This window comes from Pectinophora gossypiella, chromosome 6 (genome assembly GCF_024362695.1).
Source record: "Pectinophora gossypiella chromosome 6, ilPecGoss1.1, whole genome shotgun sequence".
Taxonomy (NCBI): domain Eukaryota; kingdom Metazoa; phylum Arthropoda; class Insecta; order Lepidoptera; family Gelechiidae; genus Pectinophora; species Pectinophora gossypiella.
In genome coordinates, this window is record NC_065409.1 from 17,476,849 (window position 1) to 17,500,047 (window position 23,199).

A 23,199-nucleotide genomic window follows, 5' to 3' on the forward strand; every position below is an offset into this window, starting at 1 on the left:
AGGTGCCTTAAATCGAAAACCATTTCGAGATATTTCTATGATTTAAACAAAACACATTTTTTCAGATTTTTTAATTCAGTAATAATAGAAATATATTGAAGAATCCACGAGGTCAGAAGAGGAAGGCATAATAAGTTCAGACCTTTACATAAAAATTATAAAAAAAGTAAATGTCATACATAACATGACACTTTGTTTGCGACTTGTTTTAAATACGCATGCAAAGGTACATTACATTATACTGCCTTCATTCTATCAATGGCAGAATCCAATTTTCAAACAATATTTTTTGTAACTTCTAGTGGAAAAATCTTGAAAAAAAAAATACGTGTCTTCTATTTAAACAAGTACTTTCGAAATAGCACAAAAAAACCACGGCTTAAAAATTTGAAATGTTGTCAATTGCTCGCTTTCAACGTCTTCAACTCACGTGCGAAAATTATATATCTATCTCACCTTGCGAATGACAAGTTCTGATTTGCAACGTGAAATGGGTTTATATTTTCGAATGTGAGTTGAATGAGAGCGATTCAAAAATAACGCCCCTTTACGATAGTATCTAGGCAGGACGATGTCGCACCTGTCTGCGGCGCGAGCGCGTGCGTGTGCTTGCGTAATCGTCGGAATCGATGTTGGACTGAGGGCCTGACGACGATTGCGTCGTCCGTGCTCGTCTCGCCTGCCACCCTGCGCGGGAACGTTCATACACAACCAGTAACACTACATTTAAATAGGTAGTTATTACAAATTAAAGTAGAATGTTACTTTCCCTTAAAAATACCTGTAAGTAGTTTTTAATTCATCGTTATGATGACGGTATGTTTGGTATGTTCTTGCGATGGATCTTTTCTTGACTACCCCAATGTTACTAAACTTATTCTGTAGTTTTGTGACGTTAGGGTATAGGTGATACATACGTTTAAATAGGTCATAGAAGCTAATGCTAGCTAATAGTTTAATTTAAACAAAATATTTGACGTTAAATATTGTGTTTACCGTATTCAATAGCCATTTTTCCTTAGGGGATACGACTTGCGCAACCTTACCATAAAGTCATTAATGATAGCGCGACAGCGAAATATTGAAAATCTAAATATTAAGTTAACTGTAAACAACACGTGCGGCTAGCAAACAAACAACACCTGCACTTGTTTACGACACACGTGCAAGGTACGGTGGTGGGGACAGACCTTATAAGACGGCGAGCCGCACTAGTTGTACCATTCTTGTGTCGAACTCCGTACAGAGAACATCCAATAAAAGTAACCCGTGACAGTGAGCCATTGTTTAACTGGCGCTATGCGTCCTCCACAAAGGTCACTGTTACCTTGGGATCAGAGTATAATATTCGTACTCTAACATTAATAATGTGTAGACAGTTATTTAAATTATAATAGACTGGTACGTACATGCTCGTCAATGAATTAAGTCCAAGTAACATTGCATTTTTAGCAGGATGAAATTATTTTGCAAATACGAATTCCTCATGATATTTCATGAGTTTGAAGCTACAGTACTGTGTCAGAGCAGTGGTATATAGATGTGTGCGTCCCACTTCCATTATCCTATGTAATCTGTTGAAGCCTCACACATGATCGATGTCCGAGCAGACGACACTCCTCGCCACGTACTACGCGATATACATACATGATATAGCACTGCTGCCCCCTATTTATAACAGTTTTGGGTAATACTGAATTTGTCTCAAGTTGCTTCCATGTTTACAAATATATACTTTATCTTTTTATCTATACTGTCTTCTTCTTCTTCTAGTGCCTGTCCATTACTGGACGTTGGCCGTCAGCTTTGAGAACTCTTCTCTGTCAGAAGCAAGACGAAACAGCTGTTCTACGGTTGTAACGCCGGTCCATTCGCGGATGTTCCGCAGCCATGACTTCTTCCTCCTCCCTCGACGTCTTTTCCCTTCAATTTTGCCCATCATAATTAATTGAAGCAGCTGGTATCTTTCATTCCTAAGAATATGCCCCAAATACGCTAATTTCCGTATTTCCGGATCTATACTGTACCGCACCAAAATAAAAGAAAATAGTTACAAAAGAAACTTAACTAGGTACATGGCAAATGGCGGCCTATCGCTTAAAGCGATTTCTTCCAGATAACCATAAGACCAGGAAATATGTAAAAATTCAAAGATTGAGTATGCAAACTAAGTACAACTTACCAATAAATACATGCACAATAATAAATCCATAAATAATACACCTACATAATTAATACACACAAAAAAGGGGTTGAATTGTATATTTGTACAGTATACATACATACATACATACATACATAAACTCACGCCCGTAATCCCAAATGGGGTGGGCAGAGCCACAAGTAATCAAAGACAACTTGCAGCCACTGTTGATACGAAGCCACTGTTGTACAGTATAATTGTATATTTTATGTATAGTATAGAATTGTATAGTATACTTATACATAATAGTTATAATTTTACACTCATAGTTCCTATACGAGCTACTTAATGTATATTTCTTACCTTCATGTACTTAATTGGTTTGAAAACATCTTGCACTATTTAACAAGCTGCTTTGATTACAACCTTCACGGGACTTGTACTCGCAATATCAATTTTAGTTGATTGATTGAACATAATATAAAGTAACAATGGGTAAGGTTACCATTGTACTATCAATTGCGAACAACAGGTAAATGGCGATTAATTTTTTCATGTACAACCCTTTGTACATGAAAACAATGCTTTGCGTTTTTTATTAACCGACTTCAAAAAAAGGGGGAGGTTCTCAATTCATATGAATCTTTTTTTATGTATGTTTCCCGATTACTCGATGATACCTAGACCGATTTGGAAAATTCTTTTTTATTTAAGAAGGGTATGGTTCCCAGGTGGTCCCATTGTCAGCATGTCACGATCTGATGATGGAAGAAATCGAGGGCAACCCTCAAATTTTATAGGCACATGTAATCATAATCATTTACATCGTGAATAAAAATCTATTTATCTATTTCTAAAAAAATCTATGCATCTATTTTACATTTATTTAAGTAGAAACCACTAAAACATATTGTAAATATATTAAGTACGTGTTTTTTTTTTTTAATTTGAATGTTTAGATTATGACAGTCCGATAAGAAGTCTGATTTCAAAACTTTGGGTGGAAAATCATATATTTTATAATAATTTTAATTTCTGCGTGTTTATCTAATGTGCTTTTTTGTGTTTGTTTTGTTTTTTATTTAAAAAGCGTTATTACGTGTTATACAATGTGTATTACGATGTGGGTGATGTGTCCTTACATCGTAAGCCGCGGTTTATGCGCACTAGCAGTTCATGCCGCGTTTACGCGTGTTTTATGCGCGCTGTTTATGCGTAACCCCCGCCCGCGGTAATCGCCTCTTTGTGCGCTTTGTTGCCGGTACATTGCTCACCGAACAGTAAAATAAGCGAAATTCCCTTGTATCCTTATCAGTTGGATGCAGCTTTATACTCAAAAGGATAAAAATAGATTTTTATTTGAATTTACAAAAGACGCGGAAGGAATATGCTATGACCGCGGCACTTGGAGCTTCCGGCTGCTCGTAGCAAGGAAGCAAATACGAAATGTTGAAATGATTTTGAGTAACAAAAAAGCTCACTTTATAGACGCTAGTCTGGGTATAAACCGGGTATATTATATAAATGTGGATAGAAACCGATCTGCTCGTAGTTGCCGTACATATAGCGCTACCGTGAGCACAACACGTAACTCGCCTCACGTCCAATATGTGACGTGAATGCATGTCGCGGAGCATCACATCATTGTCTGCCGCGCGGCCGCGCGCCATGTCGCTCATTCAGCGCCAGGTTTAGATCGCTCGTCACCACGAAAACACAATAGTGCTGCTACTATACAACACCTACACTCGCCCCGTAACTATCGGATGTTGTCGAGGAATAGTGATGTGCAGTATAAATGACAATAAACATCTGACATGAAATAAATCTCTAATAAATTCTCATCTCGCGTTAGCGACAAGTTTACATTAGACACTTTTAAATACACTCCTAAATAAGTTTTGATGTTCTCTTCATGTTACCATACGAGGCATTATTTAACTTCTTCGCAGCGGACTCCCAATTATTCAGAATTTATAAATATTCATCGGTTCACAATTTCGCGGTATTTAGCGGTCGATAATTTGTATGACAATAATCGAATAAATTATGTATTCAATGAGCGGTTATCCACGAAAGTGGAAATATAACATGGCGTGCTGTGGGTGCGTGCGTCGCAATATGTACCGGAACAGCTCTTTGTTGTTTGAACGTTTAAAAACCACATAATTTCGTGGTCACGATTTAAAGAGGATAAATTAGTCAATTTAAATAATAATTTTAAGTACCTAATATTAAATACACTTCTCATCAAAAAAATCGAAACACTTCCGTTTTCATTGTTTCTGTCCGAATTTAACACAAAAAAGAATTCATACGATGAAAAAAAATACATAAATGTATAGCTGGCAGTTAGGCCATTACAGTAATAAGCGAAAATTCTAAATTCAAAATTAGAATTTCATTTGTTTATCTTATAAACGAAATGAATCACTGTTTTGAGACAAATGTGTGTTTAGGGTTGGAGTACATTTAGCGTTTAAAAACTAAAAATTGGCGCCTATCCTTAAACTTTTTGTTTTTTATTTCAATACTGTGACTTTGGGACGTCTGAAAAAAGGTTTTTTTTCTAAAACGTATGGATACTTCGCCCACAGAAGCCGCCCAAGTTGTGGCATTGCTGGATTCTGGCCTTAGTCAGCGTGTTGTGGCTGCAAGACTGCATCTAAGCCTGTCATCTGTTCATAGAGTCTATAAACGTTATCGGGAGACTGGTTTGTTCACGCGCCGTTCAGGATCTGGCAGGAATCGGGTCACTTCTGAGCGAGATGATCGATTTATTGTAACAACTTCTTTAAGAAATCGACGCCTTAACGCTTTTCAACTGCAGCAGCGGCTTCGTGTTGTACGAAGGGTGGCTGTAAGTGACTCTACAATTAGAAGAAGGTTGAAGGATCGTGGACTGGTACCGCATAAGCCAGCAAATGGGCCGAAATTAACTGCAGACCATCGAAGAGCGCGCCTTAACTTTGCACGTGAGCACCTAAATTGGTCATACCTACAGTGGAGCAAAGTTCTCTTTTCTGATGAGTGTAAAATTATGCTGTATGGTAACGACGGAAGGAACAAGGTCTACAGAAGAGACGGAGAACGCTATGCACAATGCTGCATTGAAGAAAAGGTCAGCTATGGTGGCGGTTCGTGGACGGTTTGGGGAGGAATCAGCGCCGACGGTAAGACAGAGCTTGCTTTCGTGTCTGGGCCACGTCTGCCTGCACTAAACTGTCATCGGTACGTCGAAGAGTGTCTCGAGCCTCATGTGATGCCCTATGCACATTTTATTGGCAACGGCTTCATATTCATGCACGACAATGCTAGGGCTCACACCGCGGGCGTCGTACGAGATTATCTTAACGAAGTCGATATCTCTATTATGGAATGGCCAGCAAGAAGCCCGGACATGAATCCCATTGAACATCTGTGGGATGAATTAAAGAGACGAATTCGAGCAAGAGATCCTGCCCCAGAAACACTTAGCCAGCTGCAAGATGCAATCCAAGAGGAATGGGACAATATACCACAGCATGTGATCGTGACTCTCATCCGATCGATGAAGAACCGTATGGAAGCAGTAATTAGAGCTCGGGGAGGGAATACAAGTTATTAAATAAACGTTTTTTAGCTTTTTTTTTCATTTACGTGTGTTGTTTTATCCATTTCCTTTATACTCCATACGGAATAAAAATGACTCATTTAACAAAATACGAAACCTATGAAAAATTCATTTAAATTTAGAACATTAACATTAAGATTTGATAAGCTCATATTACTCACTATTAAACGACATTTAACATTTATTCCTAAATGTACACATTTTTCTGATAATCCTGACAAAACGTAAACTTGCAAGGTGTTTCGATTTTTTTGATGAGAAGTGTATGACATCATTATTGCGTCAATAAATATAAATATCATAAACATTGGAGAGTTCAATACCTACTTATCCGATGTGGTCGAAAGATACTTAAACTTGTAGAAAGTTAATTTAACAATAATAAAAATAAAAGCGTTTAAAATAAAAATTAAATTAAGTATATGTCATTTCCCATAGTGCGTTCCGTAGAAAATTCTCCAGGGTTCCGTGAAAAATAAGGTGTTTCACCTTTGTAATAAAGTTTTTTTCCGTTCCATAAAATGAAGAGTGTGTTTGGTGAGTGTTCTGTTACCTTAAAAGTTTGAGAAGCCCTGTGCCGTATTTATCAAAACTTACAAGTCTACACGTCCACAAGTTACTCACAAGTACGTAAATTACGTTTATCAAAAAGTACAGGGATTGTAAAATATAATTGTTAAATAAATAATGATACTTGTGAAATGTAATTTACATAGATATGTAGTTTTGATAAAGACATTCTTTAATAACGAAAATTTTTACATGAATATTCCTTGTGTAATATTTCTTGAATATTAAGTATATAAATATTTGCACACCTGGTTGCAGGTTGAATACATGCACTGTTTTACCTAAGTAAAACAGAATTTAAAAAAAACCTTATTCTAAAATAAGATCTTTAACTTTGTGTTCTTGCAAATGATTGATTGATTGATTGATTGATTGTGATAAAGGGCTTGTAAGTTTCGATAAACAGAGCTCTGTCGCACACTTAACGTAAACTAGCATCTCGATAACTTCAATTGGTGGTAGACGCGCAGCTCCAGCCTGGCCTGGTGCACCATGTCAGTGGGTGGACCGATTACATTTACATTAATTACGCCGCGCGGCGTCTTATTAACCGATCTAGTTGCCGCTAAGTGGCGCGTTCTGCCGACTACGCCGCCCGTCGGTGCCGACACGCCCCTTTATTAATTCCATATTTACACAGACGTTTCAACTTCTGATGCGAATTATGTTATTATACGTATAATTACAGGGAGCATGGTCTCTTGTTACCCAATTGTGGTAAAGTCAAAGTGTGGGTGGTATTTTCTCTCTCATTTTATGTGATGTATATCAAATTCCACGAATATATAATATGCCCATCGAAAAAAACATAGATCCGTTGATCAGATATCATTGGAAACTGTTTGATTTGGTCGAGGTGGGAGCTAAGGCATGAACATAATTTTGGCAAGAAAAAAAAACAAAATGCAAATAAAACCCACGTTGATTGTTTTGACTAGTAATTACGGTTTAATGGCTTCTATATGATTGCAGTGTTAGCTTAAGTTAGTTGATAAATGTTTTTTTTAGTAACCTGTTAGGTTTTTCTTAAATAAGGTCTAAAAAAACTACGCCCAACTATCTCTGACGTTAAAAGTCTAAGTAGGCTTTAAGTTAGGCTTTATCAAATTATAAAATTTTCAAAGAAAATGAATGTACTTATAAATATAATTAAATCCATTTTGCATTAATAAGTAATTACTTTAATAAAATGGTCTGTGAATCGACGTTTGATCTTTAATGAAAATCTTAATAAAATATAGCACAGCATGAACACAGCCTACGTACGTCCTACACACGCTGCTGGGCACATAAGAGGCTTCCACACAATCAACCTGAGGTGTTACTTGATCACACTCTGCTCAGCTGCGGGTTGTTGGACGTGTTTGGCTAGTAGTGGGGCCCAATGGCTTACAGTGCCTTCCGAAGTACGATATCATCCTACTTTTTTCAATAATTAGGTGATTCCGCCTGCAATGCCCTAACCAAAGTACAGTCTCAGAAAGTGATTTGAACTATGGTCTCCATGGAGAATAGAACCCGGGCCTCCAGATCGTGGACCCAACGCTCTTACCACTACAACTCGGAGGCAGAATATAACAGACTTTAATAATTTGTTATGAAAGTGAACATAACGCATGTTAATGATATTCAGTGAATCGGGGACAAACACACGTAAATATATTTCAATCGCAAAATTAACATTTAGTAACTGGCAGTCAAATTCTGTTTGATCGAATCTCGTTAAATATGACATACAATTTACTTTACATAGGCAAGTACATAATTTGAATTGCTTATTGCATATTTTAAAAAAGGTGCCTACAAAAGACAAGATTACTTAGTCCAGTTTATAAAAATGTTTTATTTTAAAACATTTTTATAAACCTCTTTGCATGCTTATTTTATAAGCAAATAATTATAAAGTTTGTTGCTACGTTGTTTATAAAACATTTTCCTTTTAAATAAATGTATTTATTATTTACACTTTAACACCATTTGAAGTGGACTGAAGAAATATTCTAAATTAAGAATTTATCTTAGAGAATATTTTAGGTGGTAACTTGACGTATTTTAGACGAGAAAATGAGAATACATTGCAGGCGGTAGATTACCATAATGTAAAAGTAATTGCTATTGTATTAGTACTCGTGTATCTGCACACCGAATTTCCCAGATCTGCTGGTCTTTGGATTTCCGGTCAGATTACATTATGATACAAGTGAGATATCATTTTTCTTCTTTCTTTCTAGATATGTTGGTCAGTATAGTCGATGCTAGGTTTAAGCCCGAGCCGAGACTGCAATGACCGATGCTCGCACTTGTGAGGAAACTATCAAAACAATTTCCAAAATGCAATGTAAATATTTGACACATTTATATAACGACGACAGCAGCAGTGCACTCGTAGGTAGAACAACAAGCAATGGCGCCGCCCGAACCAGTCTACTATTAAAAAAATACCAAAGTGAATACGATTAATTTATCATATTTTAGACATAAGTTTATTAATTTACAGAAATGTACTATTTTCGTTTTAAAACTCTATGGTGGGGTTAAAAAAACTGTACCCAATAGAAAATCACTAGCGCGGTAATGTTACGAGTACATTACAGAACAGGTATCTTAATAGAGTATGTATCTAAAAGAGGTGTGTGAAAAATAACTGTTTATGTTTGGTCGGGATTATCGTATTTATTATTACCAATTACGTCACTGGATGCGGTGTAATTTTATTTATAGACGTTTGCTACTTTCATGACCCCCATCCAAGGTATCAACAGAGGTCCGGTATCGTTAACCCTACTCCATATCTATTACTGTCGTCGTCATGGTTTTTTCCCCATGTTTTGCTCCCACGGGCACAGGCGACAGTTAGTTCAGTTATTTTGTCTATTACTAGTAGCTACAGTACTAGCTAGTTTAGAGGTCTCCGAATGCGACAATTTCGAATTATATTAACCCTAGTACATTGTGATACCACATTCCGCTATGTATTTTCATTTCTGTGGTGTGACGTTTTGTTCTTCCATCTTTTTCTTTACTTCTTTTTTAAGAATTTTAAAAGTATTCTTTGGAAGAAGCACTTCAAATTAACTAAGTATTATAGAAATTGAATTAAATGTATCTTTCAACTCTCACATTTTTCACTTTCAAAAGCACCACGGAGGAAATACGGCGAGACTTACTTATCTGTCAAATAACCAATGAACTTCTACTTACAAGAACAGGAGGGGAGAGGAGGTCTTTGTAGAGGACATAAAACTTTTATTGCCGTTTATTTGAATAAGTGAATTCTCCGTATTGTTTCCCGGTAGATGTTTTATTCAGCCGTTTGATGACGCGGCGCGGCTCTTCCAGATACTATAGACAAGCGGCGGGCGACATGGATGCGCTCTTGCTTTTATTACCATTTCAATTATTATCTACAAGGAACAGTTTTGTCATCGTTTAGTCCTTTTCGTAGTGTTCAATATATTTTGTGAGAGGACTATTTTTGCGGTCACCAACATTAGATTGGGATAGATATATATGTTTTAAGTAATCATAAAAATATTTCTTTAAGTATTTGTAATTATTCAACAATAAAAAATGTTTTTAGGCTCAGTGAGGCGTGGGTGCTTGGTTCATTATGTGATGAAGGTACCTCTGACTACCCTGATTCGAAGTATGGTCGTGAGCTTAAATGTTATAGCATGTAAATGTTGCCTTTTTATTAAAAATTCGCGCAAATGTGTAAAGTTTGCTCGCGTTTGAGCCGAAAGATGAGGAAAACAGAAGCAACAAAGCAGCCGGAGATTATAACATCCATCAAAATGAAAAAACGTTTTTAGGTTTTTCGTGTTTGCTAACTTGATTAAACTAAGCTTTCCTGCAACAAAACTTGCTCTGTGTATATATATCAGCCATATCGTACATTAAATTAACAATTCGCAACGTAAAGCTGCATTTTGGTACTTTTTGTGTAATACTACCCAGTCAGTTTGAAACAACAGAATATTGAAACAGGAAACCGTTTGTGTAGAAATAATTGCTCTTGTATGGATTGGTGTCCAACTAGATGACTATCACTTCATGTGGTATGTATATGAGAGGGCTGGAGGTCGTTTATGCTGGCTCCATCGTCCGGCAGCTGCGGCTCGTAAACCTGGAGACAAATGTGTCACCACTCCGCATTACGCGCGCCGCCACTGCGCGCTCCACTTATTGCGCCACAAGTTCCTCACTCCCACGCACTCAACTTTTATAACAAAGTACCTATTAAATTTCATTTACATTGAATACGCCATTATTACCCGCAGTGGAGCAGCGTGGTGGAGTATGCTCCATACCCCCTCCGGTTGATTGAGGGGAGGCCTGTGCCCAGCAGTGGGACGTATATAAGCAGTTTATGTTATGTTTTTTTGTACGCCATTATAGTAATAGAGCTATGCAATAACAATATAATGGTAATCGATATGTCTAGGTTATCATAATTTGGCGGTTTTTTTCAGTCGTTATTTATTGAGAGGAGAAATCGGGAAGCGTGAAGGGCTCTTTTTTGTTTGATCAGGTGTTGTTCTTTAAGTCATTTCATGTTAACAATAATCCAGGGATGGAGAAGAGAGTGCACTGCGTGTACCGCTCACTCCCTTCACGCTGCATCGTCATCCGCTCCGAGACACGTCATATAAGAGTACTCGTGTGTTTCTACAATGAAGAACGTAAAGCTTCATCGACAGCCTTTACTAAGACACCCACATCCAAACACGAGGCTTTGTGTATTCACAATTTAATTAAAAAATAATTAACCAAGCGAAAATGGTATATTACGAAAATGATCGCCGTAAATAAGTCTATTTTATTAGCCAACACGGAGCAATAAAAATGTTATACAATAAACTCTTCTAGGGCCCCGAGGAAAACACAATTGCTTCTAAAATTATAACCTAAAAAGGTTAAAAATATATTTTTCTGAAAATTTCGTTGAATTTTCGTTACAATTTTGGTAGCAGAAATGTTTGAGCTTTACTTACCTGAAAATAAAATTGAAGGTAAAATTCTAGACAATTATCCTGTCGTCGCTAAGAGACGAATGGCGCACGTTGTTTCAACTCTCGTAGTACTCACGAGTGACCTTTGCGAGGGGAAGTCTACACGTCATGACGTCACGAGGGGGCGTGCAGGGGAAAGCAGGAAAATGTTACAATTTCATTTTTATTATGAAAAAAGTTGACGAAAGGAAGAATGTTTGCGTGTTTTCGCCGTAATTTTTATGCTCTTATTCAAATAATCTTGTGTTGACGGATAATGGATACAAGCTTTTATGATCCGCGGCAAATAATTTCCTTAAAAAATCGTATCATCAAGGAAGTCGAATAAGAAAAAAACTTCTCGAGTGTCGGGGACGATTTACCACTGTGTTACCGTTAAATTGGTATCTCCAACATTCCAAGGACGTAAATTGTATTATTGAAAATTAAGTGAATTACTGACTAAAGTATTTAATTACTATTATTTGTCACATATATAAAAATGATTAAAACTCACTTACTAAAAGTAAAGTAAAAGTAACTCTTTTACTAAAAAGTTCAAACCTTGCAAAGTAAATATAAAAACATAGGACGTGGGTAATTTATTTTTTACACAATGGCAACGCAGGGTAGGATGACGTCAGCTGGGCTAACCTTGAAATGTTAGCTGTCAGTTTTGAGCATACCTGGTTTTCTTATATCACGGCGAGACAGTGAAAATGGCATGGTACCAAGCTGTGTACTTTGAAATATTAAGACTCGTGACCGTACGGTATTACTGTTAGCATCTGAGCAAATATCACACACGCAGTTTGGTCAGCGAATCTTCTGCTACGATGAATATATCAAGTAAATCGCTACGATGAAGGTGAAGTTTCAAATATTCTTTATACTAGAGGTGATTACACCACAAGCTATAGCTCTACATGTCATACATACTTATTTGCGAATTATAGTTAGCAACCTTTTTAACTATTCCATTTTAACAAAGAAAACTGCGACCAAGAACTTTGCTGCTCCTCTGTGGATACAAGGAGCATAAGATAATAACATATTATACAGATATCACAACGTATTACGTCTGTAACTCTCTATCTTCAAATAACCTCCATCGTGCTTACTGAAGTACGACCAAGGATATAGTTTGGAGATAGATAGGTAGTTGAGAATATAAACAGCGATTCGATCTGAAACGTGTTTCGTAAACAGGTACCAATTCCGGGAAAATAATCAGTGTTGGTGGTTGCGTCGGATCCAATCTACAATCCCCGGGTGATGCGGACGTGGAGGTCGCGGTACCCACGTGGGCCGGGTGTTGTGGAGATACACCCGGGTGTAGCCGGATAGCCGGGTGAATCCAAGATGGATTGCGGAGCAAGCCGTAGCCATGCATATGTATGATCGCTGTCGAGTGGTGCGCCGGCCGGGTAACCGATGGAACTGTGTTATTATAGATAGGTACTTATTGCGAAATCTGTTCGAAGTTGTCAAAAAAATGTTAGAGAATAGGCTAGTTTCCAACTAGTCAAATCATTTACTTTTTACAAAGGTTAAAACACGAAATTACTGTGAGTATGAAAAAGCACACTGTGACGTCATATAGGAAAAAGCACCATAATATGAGTGATTACATTCATAGATAAGTACTCTTTAATGTTTTATAAGTATAAATTTATTTTACAAAACATAACAAGTTTAGAAATAATAAAATAAACATCTACTAAACCATTGTAAACATCTTACGTTTAAAGTTATGAAACTTCGCATTCAAACCAAACAAAAGGAATGGTAAACAGGGTTTTGAGAATTTAGTTTGTGAGAAGAGGCACAATTTTGTTCGAAAGAGATAAAATAACGTGTGAAACTTTTGTAATTTGAAAAGAATATTACCTCTCATTTTTAAAGTCTATGAAAATAGTGTCGTACGCTGCTGTGGAGTCCTCGCATAACTCCTACTTTCGCAATATGCCAAGTTTTTATGGGCGCTAAAAATTTACACCTCGAGCACCAGGAAGTCTATTCCTTTTTCCGGCTGTAAAAGACGGTTCTACTCGTAGAACAGCGACGATGAACTATCCAGATGAATATTTAAAATTATCTCGGGAAATATGTACAGTAAAAGAGTGTCATATTTAAAATTGAATTTTTAAATAATAGAATAGTAGGAAAGGTTATAAGTTGAGCTGAGATAAAGGACGTGAAAAATAGAACACTGAGAGGTCGGCACCGTACGCTTGACTTACTACAGGGAAATTGTATTTTCCCTGTCGACGACGGCGTATCAATGTGTCAAGTTAACCTTACAAGTCTTACAACAAATAGGTATACAAAAAGAGTAAAAAAAGGTTGTGTAAATGTTTTATGGTAAAGTAAAAAAAAATGATTAGCCTCGATGAGTGGTTTTAGTACCTAACATTATATTTCCAGTCATGTAGGCAACAAAATACCATCCATAATAGAACCAAACATATATTGTAATCCATTTGCCGTAGGTATATTAACTACACACGTGCTACACACTCTATCGAACTTTACTATTCATTTGTACGAAATATTATATCAAATCTAACGACATTACATTCAGTTTCTAAAAATAACATTATTCTCTATTTTTCAGTGCAACAAATTCAAAATAACACCTTAAGTATCGTTTGGTCCGCGTCACTGACTACAGTATGGCTGCAGTTGTCCCGACTATATGAACTCGGTGGGACTTTAAGCCTTCTATTGAGTGAACTATATTAAGCTCATAAAATGTTTTGTAGTGTTTCTCTGCGCAGTTTAGGGACCTTGGGCCTTTTATTTGAAAAGTAGGCCATGAACAACATTTAATCATCATCAACTGCCTACTGCCTGGCCTGGTACCGAGGTGACAAACCACGAATTCAGGTAAGTACTTTAATCTTTTTTAAGGAGTAAAAAATCATTCTTCTCGTTCAATAAACCAGATCACGGCTTTGTAACGCAATCCACTCTTTAAAATCTTTTCACGATCGTACAAATCTAGAAAACTACTAGTACCATTTAAGCCGATTTAAATATTAACTTCCCACTAGTGTTCTTCGTTGAATAGTTAATGCTTGTATACCTTAACAGGAAGTAGAATCAGAATCAGAATCATTTATTCAACGTAATTATCATGGATAAACTTGTTGAAGGTCAATGTAACATTTTTGAATTTACGTCATTTCGCAAGGTGTTATGGCTGAGGAGAAGAAATGACAAGAAACTGCAACAGCAACACATCTTTTAAATCAATAGAGGGTACATTACAAGTTATTTAATAACTAGAGGAACACATTCAATACCAGACATTTTTATCATTTAGGTAATCATTAATCTTATAATAGGCTTTTTTACATAAAGTAAGCTTCACGTGAGCTATATTTTGCACATGTATGTTTTGTCTTCTCTCGTACGGGTTGAGATCAATAACCGGCCTCATCGATTCTGGTGTCAGGTGACTTATACTTCAAATCGTCAATTTTTACACAACGACCATTTCATCCACCTAAAACAATTGCAATATCTCACAACCTTACTTAAGTAATTACAGTCGTGATTGACTATTTAACATGCCCACCCTAGATTCTGATCGTCTTTCTTTCGGACAACCGGGTGATCAGCTTGCTATATCCTAACCGATCTAGGGATCACATTGTATCTAGTTTATTATTTGAATGTAAATAAAATAAATCCGTTTAACTAACAATCATGATGATACGAGTAAAATATGTTCAAAGATTTCGTCATATTTCTCTATTGTACACTTAATGTGTTTTGAATCAGTCAAGATGTAACAATAATAGTGAAGGAAATGGATCATTCCATTGCTCAATTCAAGGGCAAGTGTCGTAACGTTCGTGGAATTGTGTATAGTGGCGCACCTGTGTGGCTGGAAATAGCGCGAATTGGCTCAACCCGCGGCACTCGCGAGATGCGCGAGATACCTTGCTAATACTCTCCGAAGGACGGCGCGGCATTGGCAGAGTTGGCGCATGTGCACTATACACACAGAACATGTCATAGGTGACTTTAGAAATCTCTGTTGTGAAGTCAAGTGTATCACGAAGAACGAAGCTGCAACTTTTCACTTCTAATGTAGTCTGGCCTATTATTTGGTTGTGAGACCTGGTTTGTCCGTAAAAACTTGACTTGGATTAGAAGTGTGTGTTTTTATGACTTCAAAGTATTTTTGAATAAAAACTAATAATTATTTTATAGACCTTACTTATCCATTGTATACACATATTTTTTTAATAAGTATTTAAGATCTCACAATAATTTCTTAATATTTCATTGTTATTGATCATAAACAAGTTATTGTTATGTAACTTCTACATAATGTTATTTCATTGCCTACAAAGAAAAAAAATGTGGAACATAATTTGCAACTATAACTGCTACTATTATTTATAACTGTATCTAAATTTATACACAATAAAAATCTTTTGCATCTTTTTATTATTTAAAGAATAGTAGTACTTGTGTTAAAGATTGGTACCTAGTACTTGTGTTTAAATAGAAAAACGCACACAGTGACTATCCCACTATATTTCATTCAAAGAATGCGAGTTGAGTTGGTGTTTTGTAGCTCGTACGCCAGTGCCGGGTACAGTACAGCGATCCCCGGGCGAGTGATCCGCTCGTCACCCGTCCGTCGATCACTGCCGCTATATTTACACCGTGCGTGCGCCCGCGCTTACATTCCGTGCTCTATTAACGCGATTATATATCTCCGCGCAGATGCCATCAATATTTACCGTCGGTTAATGGGTGTAAATGGATTGCGATTTATATATACAAGTTAAACACAAATCATGTTACTGTAGTATTCATAATTTCGTATAGGTGGATCTTAAAGGTCGATGATTGATCACATCAAGCATTCGCAAAAGCACCTTAAATACTTCTTTAAGTACCTAGTACCCGGGGCTAACGGTTTAACGTGCCTCCAGTAACACGGAATCATCTTACTTTCGAAAGAACAGGTGATCAGCCTGGAATGGATACTAGGGTTCACAATATATTTTTTAGTGAAATATCCCTATCGAGAATCGAACCCGGGACCGTAAGATCGAGAATTCGTCGCTTTAGCCTAGATCACGGAGGCCGTAACATGATACTCATTTAGCACAACTACAACAAAACGTTGAACTCTATGGCATTACTTGAAATGGATTCGGGTTCCTTATAAATCACTCTGACGACGGAGATGAATCTGTAGATTACGGTGGAGGAATAACGAGAGGGACGACCGGCTCCCAGCCAGCCTGGGCTGAGGGCGTCTGCCCGCTGCTGGCCAGCCCCGTGACCCCCTATTTAGTCCAGTGCTCCTTGTCACTCGACAATCGTCGCATTTTGTTTTAAAACAAATCAACAATAAAGTACTTACCTACTTAGTTCTAGACTCAAATTCGGATACACGATAACTCTAACAATTTATGAACATGGCAATCAGCATTCGTTTGTATTAGAAAAATTGTAAACGATGTTTAGTAAAATTAAAGATTATCAAAAAATATATATTTTTTAATAATTTTATGCACAGTTAACTACAAGTTTCAGTTCGATTCCCGGTGAGGACTAACAAATTTGATTTTATTAGACTTTTTAAGTTTAGTTAACATGTTCTGCGCTGCCCATCTGATTTTCTGAAAGTAATATGGTTCTGTACTTCGGAAGACACGTCAAACCATTTTGGTCCGGGCTACTATTTACTGAAGTCAACCTCATCAACCCTGGTCTCAGAGTTATTATTGAGCCGCCAAAGGCCCCTGACGTGACTCAAGTAACGAGTACGTACTTACATCAGTAAGTAGTAACCGGGACCAACGGCTTAACGGGGTTGATGAGGTTGGTCATCCACCTCACAACCCACACGATAGAAGAAGACTTACTGAAGTAAGTTTGTTGTTGTGTAATCGTTACCTACATGAGTCTGGAGACACTGGCGGCTCAATAATAAATAACCCTGTGGCTGAGCTGGTGTGATCGGTCATCGACCTTACGAAGGAACTGGGTATCATGTAAATGATTCAATGGGCAGCCTTGACCGCCACCCATAAACTACGCGCATACATTATGCATGAGTGTCGCCGGAGGCTGGTTTGCATGTACGTGTAATGTATTGTCGCGTAAATTATGGCCGACACATTCATTTTTGTCGTCCTCGGATTTGTGGAAACTGAGGGATGTGTTCTCGTGATAACGTGTGTTAACTGGGTTTATGCCTTTTGTTGAACGCATTAGTATACGTAGTTAGGGTTACCGTTCGTTCTGATGTTTGTTTGGACATAATACGGTATGCTTGATTCTCCTTTCGAATTTGTTCGGCTTATTTTTTTGATTTTTTTGAATTTCTTAAGATTTTTTTATCTGATAAAAATATTATCATTATTAAAATTAAATTTATAGACTAAATTTTAAATTGGGGTAAAAGTATAGTCGCATTATGGTGGTGAGCCGTATCGCCGCCTATCAACTGTGTCAGTGAAAGTTTCACGTAAGATACAATTAATACCTCAATGAAGCGGGGACCGCACCGGTGCTCCCCATTACAGACGCAAACCGAATTCATTATTAGGTATTTTCAAAGTGGTAGCCAAATTTAACCACGAGTTGGCGTTTTACCGTATACTCAACCAGTCTTTCAACTCGAGAGATGAAAAGGAATTTGTATATTATAATACATATAAGTGGTTTCGAAGTGTGCCTCGTGTCTTCAATTTAACCGGAGCGCTTAAGAGACCTCGGATAAGCGTCTTCACGGCTACAACATTAAGTTTTTACAATCCTAACCTCTAGTCATCTCAGAAGCTCTTTATTTCTTACAAGTGTACTGCCATATTAAAGTACAATATAAAATTATACCAGCTCTATGTTCGCGACGCGACTTCATTACTTTAATGTACCCATTTTTTCAGGTACGTATATTTCTAAAATCCTAACCCACATCACGTCAACCTCGTGTGTCAATCTAAGCAAAGATTTAACTGGACTTGGGTTTTTATGGATTTGTTACATATATTTGATAAGTTTAGTATCTAGGTATATAAGTATAATATTGTAAATATTGAAATAATAATTTAAGTTTATATTAACTTATGTGTCTAAGTTACCGCCTTGGGCATATGCCTGTATGGTAACTTATAGTTGTAATTATTAGATAAATAAATAAAAAAAAACCAAATAAATAAATATTAATATACTTTGTATAAACTCATAAACAATACATAACCCTAGTTGAAAATTGGTGCAGGTGGGGTTTCACAGATGAGACGGACCTTCAGTGTGGATGTGGAGCAGCCCCGCAGACCATGTCGCACCTAATCGCATGTCCACTGACACAGGATTTGATGCTGACTTAATGCTGCCGCCGTGGCAGCATTTTACAAAATACTATGACCGACTTGCCATCGACACAAAAGAAGAAGAAGATCCTTGTTACCATAGACCCAGATATTTACAGGAGACAGAGACACTATTGGTAATTGAACAAGGTATATAACCAGTTAGCAGCAGATGAGCCCTGGTAACCTAGTTAGGAGAACACTTGACTATGAGAAATGCATTTCAAATCCGACCTCGGTTTCCTTGCGCGGGTTAGAAGATCATCTCTAAAAACCGGCCCTGTCAAATGTTCAGTTTAGGTAAGCTTACCCTGTTAAAACGGCATAACGCTAGATGAGAGGCAGATGACTAACCCGTTATCTATTAGATATTTATTACTTTGTCGACAACGATAGATGGCATATCTGCGATGATGAATGCTCTTTGGCTTCTTCAAAATTTAAGGTAACTTTTCCTCGCTAACTTTAAATGAAATGTTTCATTATTCACCTTCGTATAAATAATTACAGGAGCCTGGATTGATTGCAGCAACAACGTAATGGACGGAGGGGTTTGGTTCCCTCATTATGCCCCGATTTATTGTGAGCGGCTGACTGCGGGCGGTCAACAAACCTTGCTTTGCTTAAATACTAGGTTGCGTCAGCGTAACCTAGAGTATTTTGTACAATGAGCAAAAAAGTGATTTAGTAGCAAGTACGTACGTAATACGTTCGTATAGTGCATATCAAGATGTGGCGAAATCAATAGGGTTGCCTCTCCCAGTCTGGTGGCGCTGTAAATTAGGTCGATTCACGTATTATACGACCCGCCCTTAGTCTATAATGTACATACGTACACAAGCCGGCTGTACACAGGTAGGTGCGTGTGTCCCGGCACTCGTGTGGAAGTTATTGAAAAGAGAAACACTCACGGCGTGATCCGCCCACTACCTCCGTATCACAGTCAGTAAATTTACTTACATCAAACACACACACACACATTTTTCACTCAATAAGAAAGAAACAAACATGATAACATTTTATAACGATATGTACAACATTCGCGTAAGGAAAGCTGAACATAAGTACACATTTTGTATTGCAATAGGACAAGGCCAAATGAAAATTCTCTTTTCTCCATGAAAATTTGCTAATGCTGTTCTAAAATTCAATAAACCTGAATGCAAGTACTCTCCATGCAGGGAGTAAACGGAACGATGCGAAAAAGAGAACATATGAAATGAGAACTGCGAGCTGTATTAAATGTATGAATCATTTTGAATGCAAATTCGAATTTTGAATCAAACATTTCAATATTTCCCATTAGAGTCGGCTCAAACGGCCTATCGACAAGCAGTTGACACGCTTTATTATACTCACATCTTATTGACACTCGTCACGCACGCGTGGGCCCTGGTGGCCACACAGAAATCAGAATCATTTATTTAACGTAATATTTTAAATCAATGTAGGTATACGTTACAAGTTGTTTATTAACTTTATGTAAAAAATATTGTATAAATATGAAAGTTATTTATTCACATTTAATACCAGGCATTTTTATCATTTAGGTAATCATTAATCTTATACATTACATAAAGACAGCTTTACATGATTCTGCGACTTCTCCCAAGCTTCGAAAACGTGTCGAATAAATGTGAGATTCGGGTCTGTTGTAGACAAAAAACCACAGACAGAAAACCAAACTGCTGGCTGTAAAGTAAGTTGTCTAAATTAAACTGACATAATAGTTGGTTGAAATTAATTTTCTCAAAAATTTCACTAAGTACTTACTGGTAGTATAGAAACCGGGCTTTAATTCGTAGGGTCTGATTTATTTATGTAGGGTATAACTTTACCGATTTTCGCGCATGAAATTTGGAAAAACTCCATTTTCCTCAAATTTAATCTTGATAATTATGATGCTAAGATATCAATTACAGATTTTGTCACTGATTTTGACAGACAATCCCCATAAATCTTTGAAGGTTTTAATTTTCAATTGTTTGAATACTTCGATAATACTACTGGAATCAACGTTTTAAAATAAAAAACTTCAGTGCAAGCTGTAACGTTAGATTTTAACAATATATCACCTGAAAGATTCTGTTGTTTTTACAGGGATGTTCGTAAAACTTCACATTTTTCTTGTTTTACTAATCCACTATCCGATTCTATTTTATATTCTAATTCACGCGGTTTCGAAGCTTTTGATTCACTATTTATTACTTGCCAAACTACCTTTATTTTGCTATCCGCGGTCTTTGTTTTATTTCTTTTATGCAAATATTTTAGAATAATTTTTGAAGCTAGCTTCAAAGTGTGTATTCGTTTTTTCCTCATATAGAGAATAAAGAGTAAGTATTTCCATTTTTGCGATTGCCCGCGGTAGCCCAGTCACTGAAACTGAATGATTGACTGTTGGTAACTACCTTTTGAGGAAAATTATTTTCAATTCATTTTGGATAAGTAATGGAGAAAATAATCCTGTAAAAATCATTAGGACTGTCTGTATCAAAGTTCGAACAAGACAAGTTGCTAATAAAATTACTTAGAAAAGTAGATTTCTCTATCCGAGTGTCAGTGATGGGTCGAGTACAAAATTTAATTTTCTGCACATTTGTATGTATTGGAAAACTCAGTTGACCACTGTGATATGACCTAAACAGTTTAAGATACTTTTCTCTTGGAAATCACAATTGAAAAAAATATTATCTAAAAATGTGGCAGTTATCTCTGTGATTCTACTTGGCTCCATAATTATATTAACAAGATTATAAGACGTAAACAAACTTAGACAGCCGTGTCCGCCACACGCCACTTGTGGACGCTGCGGGCCACACCACACGCCGACCTCCGCCACTGTCGCGCTGCTAAACGGGGTTATACTTTACGCGACCTACCATTATACTTCAGAAGAATAAGAATAAAAGGAATTTATTGTCAGTAGTTTACTGGCTTTCCTTTATTTTCTTATAATTATTTTTACTTATTAGCATCTCCTCACGTACTTATCGTAAGGTCCCGCAACACAGGGCAGGTACATAAAATGTGGCGGTAGTGCGCGACAGCCACCGGTGGCCGTGGTGGGTGGCCCCTTTGCGCCGAGCTTTGGTGTAAGATACTCCTTGATGTGTAAAATGTTATACAAAACTGCGGACACGACTGACCTCAACCTGTGAGGAGTGCGGCGGCTTTGAGCTGTTAATCCCAAGGTAATGAACCACTCTATCTGTCATTTGCTATTTGCACTCACTTTATCTGAAGTGCCATTATTACACGAGGTTAAAGCATTTAATCGCCATAGTGCAAAGACCTCATTTCTATTGTCGTTAAAACGGAAAAATTCGAATGTAACCCACCGAATCCTAGCATGTCATCTTTGAAAACATTAATTCATAAATACTCCACGTTTTACGCCCACTCACCAGAGGAGATCCTCGTATTGTTGAAAATTATGAATGAAAGTTGTTTGTTGTTTTTCGGAAAATTAGATACATAGATATTTTACAAAAAGGTCAAACAGCTACCACAAAGACTTTAGTAAATTTTAAATAGATAAATGTCAGAAAGTTAAACGTGTACTCCGTATTGTAGAAGTAGTAAAATGAATATAAGTACATAATATAAATGACAGAAGGAAAGATATCGTAGGTGGGACTACGGTGCTACGCGCTACGCAACTATATAAAATTGTGAGTGCTACGTGCGCGCTACGCCAGTCGCCCATTCATCGTGCGGCGCTCAGTCCGCTCGTCGCGCCTGACTCGACCGTACGTGTCGCGCACGCTTCGAACAAAACTTTACTCGACTCGCTTTGTGGACGCGAACATTATTTATTTAAAATATTCACTATAAAATTATAGGTGTTACTAGTAATTATTATAAGTTGTGCAAAGTTTGACTTTTTCATAAAGTTTTGAAGGTGTTATGGTCGGAGTGCAGTAGTTACAGAAGTTTTCAATGTAAGTTTTCTATCTTTCATTAAACTTTTTAAGTTGATGCTTTAACTTTGTATTAAGTTCGTTTAGCTAGTAAGTTTCTTTTTAAGAACTTCTCCTTTATTTATTTGTTATTTTAATAATAATAAACATGAATTGAGTGTCGAGACTTAAACATATTAATAAAAAAAATTTTTTAGTTTTTATTGAAGGTGTGATGATATTAAACAGACCTATCTGCCTACTTAGTACCTAAACTTATTTTTACTTAATCTTAATGAACATTTGTGTGTCCGCGTGCTTGCGTCGACGTGTGGCCGACGCAGCTTGTGTATTTGTCTCGTGGTATGATATTTACGAGGCAGTAAATACCTGGACCCTATTGCGGCCACCTGGCCGCCTGTTGACAGCTATTATCACTTTATCAATGATAATTTATCACTCATCACCGTAGACATTTCCCTCGTCCTCAGATAACCACTCCCGTTGATTATATCGCACTTATCAGAGTAAACATTTAGGGGGGTAACTCTATATTTAGCGCTGATTGCAATGTTTCTGGCTATATTTCAAGCAAATTAAAAAAGAGTAAGGACAATTATAAAAGGGA

General features: G+C 37.0%; 1 protein-coding gene across 1 annotated transcript in view; it reads left to right on the forward strand.

Moving 5' to 3' along the window:
* Positions 1-22,380: 22,380 nt before the first annotated feature.
* The window catches only part of LOC126367806 (somatostatin receptor type 2-like), a 65,806-nt gene continuing 64,987 nt past the window's right edge, over positions 22,381-23,199 (forward strand). Inside the window, exon 1 of the mRNA XM_050011557.1 lies at positions 22,381-22,613. The gene's annotated coding sequence lies outside the window, so the exon portion shown is untranslated. The remainder of the gene's footprint in view (positions 22,614-23,199) is intronic.